At 47.3% G+C, this 16,963-nt stretch overlaps 1 pseudogene; it reads left to right on the top strand.

The window, feature by feature from the left end:
• Positions 1-2,867: 2,867 nt before the first annotated feature.
• Positions 2,868-16,963, top strand: part of LOC115797973 (oocyte zinc finger protein XlCOF19-like) — a 31,277-nt pseudogene continuing 17,181 nt past the window's right edge.

Raw genomic sequence — 16,963 nt, 5'->3', positions numbered from 1 at the left:
TGTTAGGCACTGCATCATTCACCTGCTGTAAAATATGTTACAGAGCACAGTCATCTTCAAATATTTATTGATTCTTAAACTCCAAAAGTTTGTTGCTGATTTCAGTAAATGTCAGTGTCTCAGGGTTTCACTGTCTGGAGATTTTCAGAAATGGGTAAAAGAGGGGCAAAATGCTGCAGATGATGGTCTGCAGAAGAGCAGAAAAATGTGTAGGCAAAGCAGACTGTTTTCTTAGGAATGTGCTGTAGAGGAATTAATTGTTTCTTTAAACTGACAGCATTTTGTGCAGTTTTATTTTATTTTTTATTTTATTTTTATTTTTGTTAGCTATTTGGCTTTATGTGGCGCAACTGGCCAAATAACACTAAGGGGGATTTAATTCTATTGTTATGTTAGATTGGACCACCTGTGTCTAAAGATGAAAACATGATAAATCAAATCCTAAAATGTACAGAAAGATAAATTTAACTTCCGGGATTATAAATGACCCCACACTGGTTTTACTATTCCTACCACAGCAGTGGTCCAACTATAAAAAGCTGTAGAAGACATAGATTAACAGCTTCATGATTGGGAAAATTTTGATGTTTAAAAAAATATTACAGCTGCAAAAATGAACATACAACTGGTGTCATAAATAAGCTTACTTGAAGACTAAACCTCAGTTAGTGGTTATAAACGTTTTATGAGGGATTTTCTTGAACTTTAAATATTAATTTGAAAAACAGCCAGCTTAACAATGCTGGGACTCATTTCCAGTGCATCTTTTGCCCCCCCCCCCCCCCCCCCCCCCCTTTTTTTTAATGTCTGTTTCTTTGTTGCTGTATTTCTGTGTTTGTTTTTTATTGGTTATTTTATATATGGCTCAGTGCAAGTGCCCAATGTGCTTGTGAAGTTTTTGTTCAATAAAGCTTGAATTATTTATTTATTTATTTAAATGGAAGCTTAAATGTGTCCCTGTAAATGCCTGTTCAAAATACATGAAACGTCAACAAATAATTTACTGAATGACGGAGAAGCGTGTGTGCACTGTTTGTATCAGCTCTTATAATACAGACATGGGGAGAGAACAGTAATCAAAGGTTAAACAAAAATTTACTGAATGATTCAACCGGGGTGAAAACCTGCCAAATCAAACATGCGGATCTACTTGCTGTGGCAACCTCACGTGAAAAAGGAAGCGGCCGAAAGTAGCTTTTTTTTTTTTCTTCTTTTCTTTTCTTTTTCATTCAGGAGCGTGTGCGCCCTGTTTGTATCAGCTTTTATAATGCAGCCACGGGGAGAGAAGTATAATTGGCATTAATTTGTGTGGTGATCGGTTCTGCAGAGGCCCTGCGCCTCTCAAACGAGCTTGCAGTTTATTTTGGAAATGATCTCGGGATGAAGGAAGTGGATTATTATCAAGAGCAGAGCGACGAAAGTCTGGATGTTGAAGAAAAACCGGAGATTAAAGCTCTCGGGATCCATTGGGAGCAGGATGCTGCTATAAATCAAACCGCTGGTAAGAATCATCTCAAATTAATGCTATAATGTGCCTCCGGGAGGGGTGTCCAGAACCGATTCTTAGAGGGAATTAATCTTGTTATGTTGCATTTGGGAATCATGCAGTTTACAAACACCAATGTTTGATGTGGTTAATAAATTTAGTAAATGTTATTTTGTGTTTACGGAATCAAAAAAGCGGAAGTTGACCGTGGGGGTCCGATTTAAAGTGCGCACACAGCTGAGTTTTTTTGTAGTCCAGTCTCAATAAACAGGCCGCAGTTTGGATTTAGTTTGTTAATCTTTTCTTTCTTGTTTTTGTCCATCACTAAAGTGATGTATAAAAAAGTCAGTTTGTTGGATTAAAAAAAAAAAAAGCAGCACGGTTTACACTGCGCACACAACAGCGTTATATTGTGGTTCCGACTCAATAAAAAGAGCATCGTTTATGAATAATTTATAGTTTTCATAACGAATTTCTTTCTTACTTTAAAGCCTTTAAGATGATAAAAAAACAACAATGAAGTAAAACCTTTTAACATAATTAAAGAATATGAGTTACACAATAAGTACTAATCTGCTTGTTCTTTGTGAATGTTCAGAATTCCAGATTTACTTTGTCATTCACACAGCACATCAAGATGCAGTGCAGAACGCAATTACGTTGCATCAGGTTCACAGTGAAAACAAATAAAAACACTAAATAAATTGTATTTCACTGTATTACACTGTATTTCACTGTAGTTGTATACAAATATTGTACAGTAAATAATAGATATTGTATAATAGATTGTCTTAAGATTTTGTAGTGCTCAACAGTCTGATGGTGGTTGGTTAAAGCTGTCACGAAACCTTGTGGTTCTGCATGTCAGGCTGCAGTATCATCTACCTGATGGCAGGAGAAAGCAGTCCATGAGAGGGGTGGGTGGGTGGGGTCCTTGGTGATTCTGGTTGCTCTTGACAGGCAGAGTTGTTTTGCCAGATTTCCATGGGGTGGCAGTGTGACCCCAATAATCCTCTCTGCAGTCTTCACCACTCTCCTCAGTGCCTTTCTGTCATAGGTGCTGCTGCTGTCATACCACAGAGACTGCTACTGGTTAGCACACTATCGGTGGCACCTCTGTAGAAGATAGTGAGGACTGAAGGACATTTGTGAGCTCTCTTTAGCCTCCACAGGAAGTGCAGGCACTGGTGAGTCTTTTTGACAGTGGAGGAGATGTGCAGGGACCAGGTGAGATTGTTAACCACTTGAACCCCCAGGAACTTTATGAGTGGGATAACCTCCACAGCAGCAGATTGGGATATGCATGGACTGTTTTTTTCCTGAAGTCAATCACCAGTTCCTTGGTTTTCTCGACATTCAGGATCAAGGGATCAAGATGTTTTTTCTGCATCAGTCCACAAAAAGCTTCACTCTTCCCTGTAGTGTTGCTCCTCAAACTGTGTGATGATGGCGCCACTATGTACGGCCTGCCGTAAGTCGCTGAGGACTTTGTTTTTATGTTCGTGTTGCTTTTAGCTGTCATTCAAAATAGCATCTCTCTACTGGTGTACGACAGCCAAACTCTCCTGGATCTACGATCTTCTGTCAGGAGGAACCAAGTGGAGTTTTATAAAGATGGACAGCAAACTTTGCTTTCCTTTCTATCGGGGATACCTGCTTACCTTCGCCACGCCCCGATGCCACTTCCCAGGAAGAAACGCCACCGCCACCGGGTAAAATGCAGCGGTAGGCTGGTGAAATTAAAGGTCCACTTAGTGCATTTCCCTCGCAGTCAGCTGGATAACAACAAATTGGTTCACTATTCATTTCCCTGTTGGATGGCGTCCGTGGATGATTGATCCATACCTGTTGTTGGCCCAGATTGGTTTGGCCAGCTTTGCCGCCCCTGTCATCCTCACCCCCGGCAGCGCGGAGTGAATCCGGATAACTTGCGGCCTCTCTGCCGGGCCCCTGGACCTGCCAACGTCTCTGCTCTGGCAGCTGTTTTTAAATTTTGGCAAGGTGAATGCTAGGTCGCTATCTAACAAAAGTTATATCCTTAAGGATTGTTTTCATTTCCAGTGGATCAGATTTTCTCTGCGTCACGGAGACATGGGTGAATGCCGGTGAGTTCAGCGTTTTCTCTGAACTTTTGCCATTAGATTGCTGTTATTTCAACTCCCCGTGGGCGTCAGGCCGAGGAGGAGGAACAGCTTCTATCTATAAGAGAGTCCTGAGAGATGTAAACAGCTCGCAGGACTATTTCTCCAGCTTTGAGTTTCATCTGTTTGAACTTGGTCACTCCTGTCCTGTCCTGTGCGCAGTAATCTATAGACCACCCAAATACAATAAGGATTTCTTAAATGAATTCTCTGAATTTCTGGCTGAAATTATGCCAAGATGTCATGGTCCTGGGCCGTCTGCCCAGCATTTTGTGTTTAGTTCTGTCTTCCCTGAGTTTTGTTGTTTTTCAGTTGTTTTGATACGTTTGTTCCCCTCGTCCCTGTCTCCCCTGCTCCATGGTCTTGTCATGATGTCTTGTCCCTGACCTCCTGTGTTTTCATGTTGAGTTTATTCCTAGTGTTGTGACTAGTCTGTGTCTCTGCCCCGTGTCTGTGTGCCAGTCCCCCGTATGTAGTCTGCGTGCGCCTTGGTTAGTCACTTCCTGTATTATTTTGACAGTCGTATGTTCCCTGTGCTTTGTGTTTAGTTTTGCTTCCCATGTTGTTAGTTTCATTTGCTTCACCTGTTTTGCCCTGCTGTTTCTTCTTGCCCTAATTACCTGCTGTGTATTTAAGCCCTCAGTGTTCATCTGTTTCTTGTCGCGTCGTCTTCAGTGTTCCCTCGCTGTGTGTCTCCCTGCTGCTCCTCAGGTTTTGGTTTAGTTCCTTCCCAGTATAGGTTTGTTTTGTATTTTTCCAATAAATCCTGTTTTCTTTGAGTCTGCATCCTGGGGTCCAATTCTGCCTGCCACACACACACGCCATGACAGAACGACGCGACCATTTCAAAGACCCCGCGGACTCAGACCTGTGTGAACGGCAGCTAGCTGTGCAAGCTCACCTGCAGGAAGTGGTGAGGAGGAAGCCGTGGCTGGCTCCCGAGTATGAGGGACAGCTCCGCCGCTCTCACCGCGCTTGGGGAGACTCCAGCTGGGTTAAAGGGTCTCCGCGTCAGAGCTTGCCGCTCTCTCCACCTCCGCCGCCACAGCCCTGTTCATCAGCCGCACTGCAGCAACCGCCCGATACCACTGCCCCACCTCTGCCCCAGCCTTTAGGGATTAAGCTGGGCGGGTTCTCCCTGGCATTAGATTCGCCCCCGCCCGAACCTTTCGGGAAAAGGCTGGGCGGGCTCACTTCCTCATCAGACAGTCCTTTGCCTGCTGCTTCCCTTCCTCTCCCTAAGACGCGGAAGCAGCGCTCGCGATTCAGGAAGAGGAGCACGGAGCCAGCAACCCATGACAAGAAGCAGGAATCAGTCACTGTGAGTCCTGAGGATCTTTGTTCTGCTTCTCTGACTGTTCTTAAAACACCACAGACTCTGAATCCCAAATCACCAATTCACATAAGCTGTCCTTCTGCAGTACTGAACAATGTCGAGAATGCTATTGCTGAACTAGCCCCTGGAATAACCGCTCTACCCACTTCCATGCACAAAGTGAGAGAGATGTCCTGTATTGACTCTGCCAGCCCTCCAATGGATCCTGCAGATGCTTCCGTCTTCTTGGACCGGGAACTTGGGCCAGAGGTTCGAAGATTCTTCAGAATCTCCTCCCGGATTTATAACTGTACTGACTCGAAAGCCTTTTCCATTGGATTTTCTGCTGTGCTCAGTCTCTTAGACACCCACCCTCGCTTATTGCTGTCACCCACTATTGCCGGCTGGATGGCTTCTGCTGTTCGTGTGGAGGCACAGATTAGAGCACTGAACTCTCTGTCTTCAGCATCACCAGCAGCAGCACCACAGTTACCCACGCCGCCTGCACCACAGACCACTGTAGCAGCCTCCGAGCCACAGCAGTCAGAGCCCCCAGTGTTAGCTGCAGCAGCTCCCCAGTCACTCCCGTCTCAGCCAGCCCCTGTATTTTCCTCTCAGCCAGCAGCAGCTCCAGCCCCCATAGCTTCAGCCCCTGTTCAGTCCCAGCCAGCTCTCGCAGCTCGCCCAGTGTCAGCTTCCCCAGTGCCAGCGCCCCCGGTCCCTGCAGTCAGTTCAGTCTCCTCAGTCCCCTCATCTTCAGTCTCCTCAGTCCCCTCATCTTCAGTCTCCTCAGTCCCCTCATCTTCAGTCTCCTCAGTCCCCTCATCTTCAGTCTCCTCAGTCCCCTCATCTTCAGTCTCCTCAGTCTCCTCATCCTCAGTTTCCTCAGTTTCCTCAGTCCCTTCATCTTCAGTTCTAGTCGCAGTCTCCTCGGTTTCCTCCGTGCCCTCTGTCCCCGTAGTCCCTCAGGTCCCCGTAGTCCATCAGGTCCCCGTAGTCCCTCAGGTCCCCGTAGTCCCTTACTCTACTTCCACTTCTGGTCCCTCAGTCCCTCAGGTCCCCGTAGTCCCTTCAGCTCTCCCTAGCGCCCGGCCTGCTTCCACGCAGCCGGCTCTCCCTAGCGCCCGGCCTGCTTCCACGCAGCCAGTCGTCTCCCGGCCTGCTTCCACGCAGCCAGTCGTCTCCCGGCCTGCTTCCACGCAGCCAGTCGTCTCCCGGCCTGCTTCCACGCAGCCAGTCGTCTCCCGGCCTGCTTCCACGCAGCCAGTCGTCTCCCGGCCTGCTTCCACGCAGCCAGTCGTCTCCCGGCCTGCTTCCACGCAGCCAGTCGTCTCCCGGCCTGCTTCCACGCAGCCAGTCGTCTCCCGGCCTGCTTCCACGCAGCCAGTCGTCTCCCGGCCTGCTTCCACGCGGCCCCTAGTGCTAGTTCCCTTAGCTTCAGTCCCTTCAGTTTTGGTTCCCTTTGTTCCCTCCTCTGGTCCCTCAGCTCCTTTAGTTGTGGTTCCCCCTGCAGCCTCAGTCCCAGTCTCCTCTGCTCCTGCTCCCCCGACTCCGGTTTCCCCGCAGTTAGCTTCGGTCCCCTCACCTCTCCCGCAGTCAGCTTCCCCAGTGTCAGCTTCCCCGTCCTCAGCTTCCACACTCCTAGCTCCCTCCGTGTCAGCTCCCTCAGTGTCAGCTTCCCCGTCCTCAGCTTCCACACTCCTAGCTCCCTCCGTGTCAGCTCCCTCAGTGTCAGCCTTAGTTCCCTCCTGTACTTCCATTCCTGGTCCCTCGGTCCCCCTAGTTCCCTCAGCCTCCCTGCAGTCACAGTCCATAGTGTCAGCTCCCTCGCCCTCCATAGTGTCAGCTCCCTCGCCCTCCATAGTGTCAGCTTCCACGCACCCACCATCACATGCACCTGGTCCATCCCCCAAGCAGCCCCAGCTGCTCAGTAAAGTAGCTGTGTGCCCTACACCGCAGACCCAGCCTGCACATGCGGAGCCTCACCTTGTAGGCCCCGTTCAGCCCAAGGGTCCGGCTCAGTCGGAGCCGTGTTTGAAGCCCAAGGGTTACGCTCAGTTGGAGCGTCTGGCTCAGTTCGAGCCTCCTGCCTCGTCTTGCCGCCGCCGCTTGGAGCGCGGTCGGCCCCCAGTCTGGTCTCCTCGTCGCCGCCGCCGCCTGGAGCGCGGTCGGCCCTCAGTCTCGTCTCGCCGCCGCCGCCTGGAGCGCGGTCGGCCCTCAGTCTCGTCTCGCCGCCGCCGCCGCCTGGAGTGCGGTCGGCCCTCAGTCTCGTCTCGCCGCCGCCGCCGCCTGGAGCGCGGTCGGCCCTCAGTCTCGTCTCGCCGCCGCCGCCGCCTGGAGCGCGGTCGGCCCCCAGTCCCGTCTCGTCGCCGCCGCTGGAGCGCGGTCGGCCCCCAGTCCCGTCTCGTCGCCGCCGCCGCTGGAGCCGCGGTCGGCCCCCAGTCCCGTCTCGTCGCCGCCGCCGCTGGAGCCGCGGTCGGCCCCCAGTCCCGTCTCGTCGCCGCCGCCGCTGGAGCCGCGGTCGGCCCCCAGTCCCGTCTCGTCGCCACCGCCGCTGGAGCCGCGGTCGGCCCCCAGTCCCGTCTCCTCGCTGGAGCCGCGGTCGGCCCCCAGTCTCGTCTCCTCGCCGCCGCCGCTGGAGCCGCGGTCGGCCCCCAGTCCCGTCTCCTCGCTGGAGCCGCGGTCGGCCCCCAGTCTCGTCTCCTCGCCGCCGCCGCTGGAGCCGCGGTCGGCCCCCAGTCTCGTCTCCTCGCCGCCGCCGCTGGAGCCGCGGTCGGCCCCCTGCCACGTCTCCTCGCCGCCGCCGCTGGAGCCGCGGTCGGCCCCCTGTCACGATTCCTCGTCGCCGCCGCTGGAGCCGCGGTCGCCCGCCTGAGAGGTTTTGGACTCTGCCTTTTGGCCCCTTGGCCTGGACGGCCCCCTGAACTATGGACTGTTTGTTCCCCCTGGCCGTTGCTCTTTTTGTTTCTGTTTTTGTCATAGCTCCTGAACTGTTCCTTGTTTTGACCCCCTGTTTTGGACATTGGAGCTCTCCGGCCTTGTGCCGTCGCTTTTTGTTTCATCCAGTTGTTTTTTTTTCTCATCCCTGTGTTTTGTCCCTGTTTTTGGACTTTGTCCCGGCCTTGTGCCCCTGCTGTTTTTGTTCTGACATTGTGATTTTTGATGTTTTGCTCCCTGCCTTTGTTGCTCCCTGCCTGGTTTTGTTTTTGTTCCGGTCCCTCCGTCCTGGTCCCCCGCCTCCCTCCCTGGTCTGGTTTTGTTTCCTGTTTTGGCCGTCGGGTGCCGGCCTTTGAGGGGGGGGTGCTGTCATGGTCCTGGGCCGTCTGCCCAGCATTTTGTGTTTAGTTCTGTCTTCCCTGAGTTTTGTTGTTTTTCAGTTGTTTTGATACGTTTGTTCCCCTCGTCCCTGTCTCCCCTGCTCCATGGTCTTGTCCCTGACCTCCTGTGTTTTCATGTTGAGTTTATTCCTAGTGTTGTGACTAGTCTGTGTCTCTGCCCCGTGTCTGTGTGCCAGTCCCCCGTATGTAGTCTGCGTGCGCCTTGGTTAGTCACTTCCTGTATTATTTTGACAGTCGTATGTTCCCTGTGCTTTGTGTTTAGTTTTGCTTCCCATGTTGTTAGTTTCATTTGCTTCACCTGTTTTGCCCTGCTGTTTCTTCTTGCCCTAATTACCTGCTGTGTATTTAAGCCCTCAGTGTTCATCTGTTTCTTGTCGCGTCGTCTTCAGTGTTCCCTCGCTGTGTGTCTCCCTGCTCCTCCTCAGGTTTTGGTTTAGTTCCTTCCCAGTATAGGTTTGTTTTGTATTTTTCCAATAAATCCTGTTTTCTTTGAGTCTGCATCCTGGGGTCCAATTCTGCCTGCCACACACACACGCCATGACACCAAGATATGATCAAGTCCTTATTGTTGGGGATTTTAATATACATGTGTGCTGTCCTGGAAAACAATTGGCTAAGGACTTTGAAAGCCTTATTGACTCTTTTAATTTTATGCAGTGTGTGGCTGGACCTTCACAAGAACATGGACACACTCTAGACCTCGTCTTATCTTTTGGATTGACTGTTTCTAACGTGATGATTTGTAATGCAGTGTTTTCAGATCACATGCCTGTGTTGTTTGACATTTTCCTGCCTGGAAATACTCTCAAACCTCGTACTCCTGCTCAGCTAGCTTGCATGATCATCCCTTCTACTGCTGTTTGTTTTTCAGCTGTCTTTAATCAGAACTGTGTTATTCCTGAAGCTGTGTGCCATGATACAGATGCACTCAGTTCTTGGTTTCTTTCCACTTGTCAGACTGTACTAGATGCCGTGGCTCCATTAAAGCCTAGGCAGCCAAAACCTAAGTCTGAGCCCTGGTTGGATGAAACAACTCGTGCTATTAGGCGCGAGTGTAGAAAAGCTGAATGAAAGTGGAAGAAAGATGAGCTCCAGGTTTCATTTCAAATCATGAAGGACTGCTGGTATTGCTATCAGGCGGCCGTGAGAGACGCTAGAAGGAAATATTTGTCAAACATCATCAGATCAACCTGCAATAAGCCTCATATATTGTTTAAAACTGTAGATGCTGTTCTTGATGTCCCACAGAGCGTCTGCATTGAACCTTCATCTGAGACATGTGAAAACTTTCTAAATTTCTTTGTGAACAAGGTGGCTAATGTGAAAGCTCAGATATAGTCCTGTGCCATCGACCCATCATTCACTGTTCCCTGCTCTACTGTTTTCTATCAGTTTTTGCCTGTGACTTGACCTTTTTTGTATGAGGTTGTTGGTCATATGAAGCCCTCTGGGTCCCCTACAGATGCAGTCCCACCACAACTATTTAAAGAGGTGGTTACCACTTTGGGGCCATCTGTTCTTGCTGTTATTACCAGCAGTTTGTCCTCAGGTGTTGTTCCAAAAGACTGGAAACATGCAACTGTGCAACCTCTGATTAAAAAGCCTGGCTTGGATCCTGCTGTGCTTTCAAATTTTAGACCAATTTCCAAACTGCCTTTTCTCTCAAAAATTTTGGAAAAAAATGTTTATATACAATTAAGAGTTTTTAGAGTCAAATTACATTTTTGAGGTTTTTCAGTCTGGTTTTAAGCCCTTCCATAGCACAGAATCTGTACTATTAAATGTTTTTAATGACATTCTTTTAGCTACAGACTCTGGGGATTATGTTATTCTAGTTTTATTGGATTTAACAGCGGCCTTTGATACAGTGGATCACAGTATTTTACTTTCTTGTTTAGAGCATTGTGCAGGCATTCATGGCACTGCCCTGAGTTGGTTGAGGTCCTACCTGGCTGGGAGAACATTCTGTGTGAATTTTGATAGTTTTAAGTCTTCATGTTCTCCTCTGCTGTGTGGGATACCCCAGGGTTCCATCCATTGGACCATTGCTATTCTCATTGTATCTTCTTCCCTTGGGTTCCTTTTTTAGAAAGCAGAAATGTGCTTTCAATTTTTATGCTGATGACAGTCAGGTGTATGTCCCCTAAAACAAGAAGACTCTTATTTTGTAAAATCTTTGATTAAGTGCCTTGATGAAGTTAAAACCTGGATGGCACTAAACTTTCTTCATTTTAATGACAAGAAGACAGAGGCTTTGGTTGTTAGTCCTGGTACTACTGGTGGGTCCTCTCCTGTAGATCTGGGGCCTCTAACACAATAGGCAAAACCTACTGTTTCTAACCTGGGTGTCAGAATGGATAGTGTTTTTAACCTAGATAAGCAGATCAGTGCAGTGGGGAAGTCCAGCTTTTTTTTTTTTTAACTCAGACAATTAGCTAAGGTCAAACAGATCCAAAACAGGACTTTGAAATCGTAATCCATGCACTCGTTACATCACAATTGGATTACTGTAATTCTCTTTATTATGGGGTTTCCCAGTCATCCCTGTCCCGTCTTCAGCTGATGCAAAATGCAGCTGCTCGTCTTTTCACTGGTACACGGAAGAGAGATCATATTTCTCCTGTTTTGGCCTCACTGCACTGCTCCCTGTTCATTTTAGAGTGCATTTTAAAATTCTTTTATTTGCTTTTAAGTCATTAAATGGTCTTGCCCCCCTTACCTCTCTGAGCTCCTACATGTGCACTTGCCCTCCCGGTTGCTCAGGTCCGCTGATCAGGTGCTCCTGGATGTGCCGAGGAAAAAAACGAAAGCTCAGAGGGGACAGAGCTTTTGCTATGGCAGCACCTAGGCTGTGGGATTCACTCCCACTGCATATTAGACGGGCTTCTTCACTGTCCATTTTTAAGTCACTTCTTAAAACCCACCTTTTTCATTGGCAACTGTTTGAGAGTTGACTTTTACCCATTTGTTTTACTTATCAATTCTAATTTTGTTTAATGTTCTTAATGCTTTCATATTTTATTGTGTTAAATAAAGTTGGCATGGCTTGGCTTGGCTCATCATCCTGGATGAGACCCAGCTCTGTTGTGCCATCTGCATACTTTATGATGTGATTTGTGCTGTAGAGTAGGGGGCTGAGAACACATCCCTGCCTGTGCTCAGTGTGATGATGTCTGACCTGTTGGTTCCTCACCGTAACAGACTGAGGCATGTCTGACAAAAAGTCCAGTATCCAGTTCCTCAGAGAAGTGTTCAGTCCTAGTGAGCCCAGTTTATTGGTAAGATGTGCGATTATAGAATTGAAGGCTGATCTAAAATCCACAAACAGTATCCAGACCAGTGCTTTCTTGCTTTCCAGATGTTCCAGGGCCAGTTGGATAGCAGTGGATATAGCATTCTCAGTAGAGTGGTTTGGGTGGTATGCAAATTGAAGGGGGTCGAGTGAAGGGGGTAGGATGGAGGTGATATGGCCCTTGACCAGCCTTTCAAAGCACTTCATTATTATTGAATTAAGTGCAACAAGGCGAGTGTCATTCAGGGTGTTGACTGTGGATTTTTTTGTAGCAGGATGAAACCACAGCTTGACACAGAGAAATGATAAATATGTCTATTAGGACATGCACCAGTTGTTCTGCACACCCTTTGAGTACACAGCCTGGTATCTGGTCTGGGCTGGCAGCTTTTCCTGGATTTATCCTCCTCAGGATGTTATGGATGTCTGCTGGGTCCAGAGACAACACCTGTTCCTCAGGGTGTGGGGTGGTCTTCTCTGCAGGTGTGTTGTTGAAAGTAATTGTTTAACTGATTTAAGATTTTGATTAAAAAAATGTTGTTTCTATGATGCTTGTTGATTTTTGTTTGCATAATAAAAAAGAGGGCTTTGAGCACATTTGTAGCTCACACACACACATTGGAAGTTTGTTTCTGCTGTTTTTGGCCATTTGTAAGTCAAAATGTCAGGTTATTATCTCAAACTTTTTGACTTAATAAAAAGATTAATAACTTTATTGATCCCAGAGGGAAATTCATATGTCTGACCGCTCATCTGCTGTTTGTATGAGAACTGAATTACAGGAGAAAGAGAAGAATCTTCCAGCACTAATGTGTTTTTGTTCCATAAAGATGTTATAAAGTGGGTGATCAGAGTTGTTCAGCTTCTAATGTCTTTACTGTGCATTTTTTCCACCATCTCTCCCACCTTGATCAGACTGGCCCCAGTTACAGAGCCCGCTTTCCACACTACTTCATCCAGTCTCCTTGCATCCTTGTTTCTGATGCTGCCATCCCCACAGACTGCAGCATGCTTGTCACCACAAACTGATAGAACATCTTCAGCATTTTACTGCAGATGTCAAGAGATCTTAGTTTTCTTAACAAAAAGAGAGTTCATCTGTTTTCAGGGACCAGTCTATTTTATCTAGGTGTAAACCGAGATATTAATATTTTGTTACTGCCTCTATGTCCACCCTACAAACTTTCAGAGGCTGTAGAGGGAGCCTTAATCTTTGGAAATCTATCATTTCCTTCATCTTAGAGATGTTCAGTATGAGGTGGTTTTTGTGACTCCAGCTGCTGAAGGCTTTAATAAGATCCCTAGTCCTGTCCATTCCTGATACACACCACAATAGCAGTGTCATCCGAGTATTTCTGGATGTGGCAGGATCCAGAATTGTATTTGTAGTCTGCTGTATACAATGTGAAAAGGAGCCAGGACAGTCCCCGTGGAGTCCCTGTGCTGCTCATTAATGTCACAGAAACACAGAAACCTGACAAACTGTAGCCTAATACCCTGAAATTTCAAGTTTCTCAGAAGTTTGAGTTCGGGAAACTTCAGAGTTTTTCCGAACTCAAGTTAGGCATTTTAAGATGCCTAACTTGAAATTTTGTGATAATAGCACAAATTTTTGACTTATGGATGGCAAAATTTTTTTTTTCTTTAGCTTAAACAAGCTTCTATACATTTAGGGTTTAATGCAAAGGTGAAATATTTCTGAATACTTGATACTCCACAATCTGTGGTGACAATATTCCTACAAATGAAATGTAGAGCAGAGTATATGTTTGTGTGGCACAATGTGAGACACATTACTAATGCTGAGAGGTGGTCTGAAATCTTGATATCTAACTTAAAAATAAACACAAATGAGAAAGTCACACTATATTCACAATACAGCATCTAAAATCCACTCATTCCACTCTGTCCAACTTGTCCAACTTAGATTTCAAGGTATTCACTGTTCTTTAAGTGAAATAAATGCAATGTGTTTACAAAGTCAATGAGTAATCGTGTTAAATCATGAGTTCAATATTGACAAATATAATCGTGATTATGATTTTTTCCAACACTGAGCAGCCCTGCATCAGTGCTGGTACAGGAGTAGAAGAAGTCAAAATCAGAAGCAAAGATATCGCACAGTTCTCCCTCTGTAATCTGAGCTACTGAACTGATATATTGTTGAAATGGTGGTAAAGACCAACATAATCCTATATTTGTCTTCAACCCAGCTGTGCTGGTGCTACGTTTGCCAGGATACAAAAACTGAGAGATGCACAACCAGTGGAATTGAACCCAGCAGTTGTGACATTACTTTTGGCTTGTTCAAAGGTGAAAACTGTGAGCATAAACTAGGTGCCAGTGTACCATAAGTCTAGTGTGAGTATTAAGTGTGAACTCCATCCATCCAATTTCTGTGACCTATGGTATTTGGGTTCAGGTTGTGCGGGGCAGCAGTCTAAGCAGAAAGGCCTAGACCTCTTTTCCCCCAGCCACCTCCTCCAAGTCTTCTGGTGGGACACATGAGCTGAGAGATATAATCTCTCCAGTGTGTCCTAGGTCTACCCTGGGGCCTCTGCCCAGTTGGACATGCAAAACACAGTACCTAAAATGTGTCCAGGAGGATGTCATTGGAGAGTAGCAGCTAGTTCTACTCTAGGTCTCTCTCAAATGAACAAGCTCCTCATTCTATCTCTAATATAAATATTTGTGAAAATCTCTGTTTATGAAAGGTTTTTCTGTCAAATTTCCACATCAGTGATCTCTTATTGATGTTAGCTTCTTAGGTTAACTTTTATATAAAATAACTTCTCAATTAAAGAAATCACTACCATTTTAGCACTGCATATATTTTAGCAAAGGAAGACCAGAGGTTTGAAAAAAGAGTGGAAAAAGCCATCGGTGTTAAACTAATGCAACCATCATTAAACACTGGAAGCTGTCTACAGTCACTGTCAAACCTTTTCACTGTTCTTATAACTCTTGGAGTAGATCCCTGTATCCCTTGTTCTGTGTATGCACTCTTTTGTCATATTCTCTTTAATCGTGTTCCTATAAAACCTCTCAGAGGTTTTTGTTTTTCTTAGATGAAAATCCACGTTCCACAACCAGGATGAAAACCGCATTGTTCCTCCTGGATCCAAGGTTCGACTAATGGGCAGACCCTCCTTTCCAGCACCCTGGCATAGACCTTACCGGGGAGGCTTGTAACAGCCGGATGGCTCTCCCTTAAGTTATGGGACGGCACAGATTTGGTGCTGTAGCATCCAACACTGCCCATACCACTTTACATATGGGCCAGGGCTCAGTGTAGATGGGGGAGAGCATGGAAGACAGATGTAAGTTTTCCATGATCAGCTAAACACACGGCAAAGTTAGCCCTCGCTTAATGGCACTGCGAGTAGCTTAGCCTCGCGACTGGACCGTATCGGCGAGGAACAGCCGGGATTACTACTGATTACTGATTATTATGAGAATGACCCAGGATTGGACGTTCTCCTACAGGCCTTGGTGTCGTAAGTCTCCAGCTGGTCAAACTCGCTGAATTTCCCTTGTTTTGAACTGTTGACAGCGGCAGCTGGCATACGCTCTCGGTGGGAAGTTGGGAAGGCACTTCCCTTGTTTTGTTGTGTATGTCATCGGAAAACCCGGAGTGGAATCTTTGTTTTGCCCTTTGTTTTGCATCCGTTTTGAACTGACCTGAGAGATAACCTAATTGGATTTGGTTTGTTTCTCCTCTTTCTTTTTGCTTATGAACTAGAACAGAGTAAAAAGCCGGAGTGGATTTCATTTGGAGGTTTTGACTTTCTTTTGTCTTGTAAATGAACTAAACGAGTACCCGGTTGGAATTGAACTGAGAAAGAGATAAAACCCGGACTGGATTTGTTTTGTTTGGCTCTCTGTTGAAATGGACTGAAAGTCACTGTGGAACTGAAATATATATGTATTATTTTGTTTCTTTTGAATAAGCTGTTTCTTTTGAATGAGCTAAAGAGCAATGCCGACCTGATTACCTGAACTGTGTTACCTCTGTTAAATGATTGTGTGTTTTTTCCTGTGTTGAATATACCTATTGTGTGCATAAGTACCTTCAAATGGGTTTTGTTTTATTCAGTGTTAGAGGGTGTTAAGTCGCTGTGCTTTACATCCTTTGTGAGGGTTAAAGAAAAATCTAACATGTCAGGAGAGCTACCTGGCTGGCACCCCTAGGCAACTGAAAACCATCACAAGCTGAGGAGTGTGATCCCCCGAAAGTTGGAGCACACCCTCCGGTCTCCCTTCTTAAAGATAGGGACCACCACCCCAGTCTGCCAGCAATGGCACTGCCCCAGATCTCCACGCAATGTTGCAGAGGCGTGTCAACCAAGACAGCCCTACAACATCCAGAGCCTTCAGGAACTCAGGGCGAATCTCATCCACCCCAGGGGCCCTGCCACCAAGTTATTTAACCACCTCAGTGACCTCACCCACGGTGATGGACAAGTCATCCCCCTCATCCCCAGACTCTGCTTCCAGAATCACTTCAATGCCGTCCGAAAGTCTTTTTCCATAGCCTCACCGAACTCCTCCCACACCCGAGTTTTTGCTTCGACCACTGCCCGAGCTGCGTTCCACTTGGCCTGCCAGTACCTGTCAGCTGCCTCTGGAGTCCCACAGGTTAACCAAGCCTCCTTCTTCAGCTTGATGGCTCCCTTCACCTCCGGTGACCACCATCTGGTTCGGGAGTTACCACCATGACAGGCACCAACCACCTTGCAGCCACAGCTCTGAGCAGCAGCCTCAACAATGGAGGTGTGGAACATGGTCCATTCGGACTCAATGTCCTCAGCCTCCCTCGGAATGCTGTCGAAGTTCTGCCAGAGGTGGGAGTTGAAGATCTCACGGACTGGGGCTTCTGTCAGGCATTCCCAGAGCACCCTCACAATACATTTAGGTGTGCCAGGTCTGTCCAGCATCTTCCCCCGCCACCTGATCTGACTCACCACCAGGTGGTGATCACTTGACACCTCAGCTTCTCTCTTTACCCGAGTGTCCAGAAAATACGGCTGTAGAGCTGGTGATACGATTACAAAATCGATCATCGACCTGCGACCTAGGGTGTCCTGGTGCCATGTGCACTTATGGACATCCTTATGTTCGAACATGGTGTTCATTATGGACAAACTGTGAGACACCATTCGGGTTCAGATCGGGCAGGCCGTTCCTCCCAATCACGCCCCTCCAGGTCTCACTGTCATTGCCCACGTGAACACTGAAGTCTCCCAGCAAGACAATGGAGTCACCGGACAGAGCACCTTCGAGCACCCCGCCCAGTGACTCCAAAAAAGGGTGGGTACTCTGAACTGTCATTTGGCACATAAGTGCAAACAACAGTCAGGACCCATTCCCCGGCCTGAAGGGGCAGGGAAA

This window comes from Archocentrus centrarchus, chromosome 19 (genome assembly GCF_007364275.1).
Source record: "Archocentrus centrarchus isolate MPI-CPG fArcCen1 chromosome 19, fArcCen1, whole genome shotgun sequence".
Classification (NCBI taxonomy): domain Eukaryota; kingdom Metazoa; phylum Chordata; class Actinopteri; order Cichliformes; family Cichlidae; genus Archocentrus; species Archocentrus centrarchus.
Note: the sequence above shows the minus strand (reverse complement) of the source record. Positions and strands in the feature narration are given on the sequence as shown.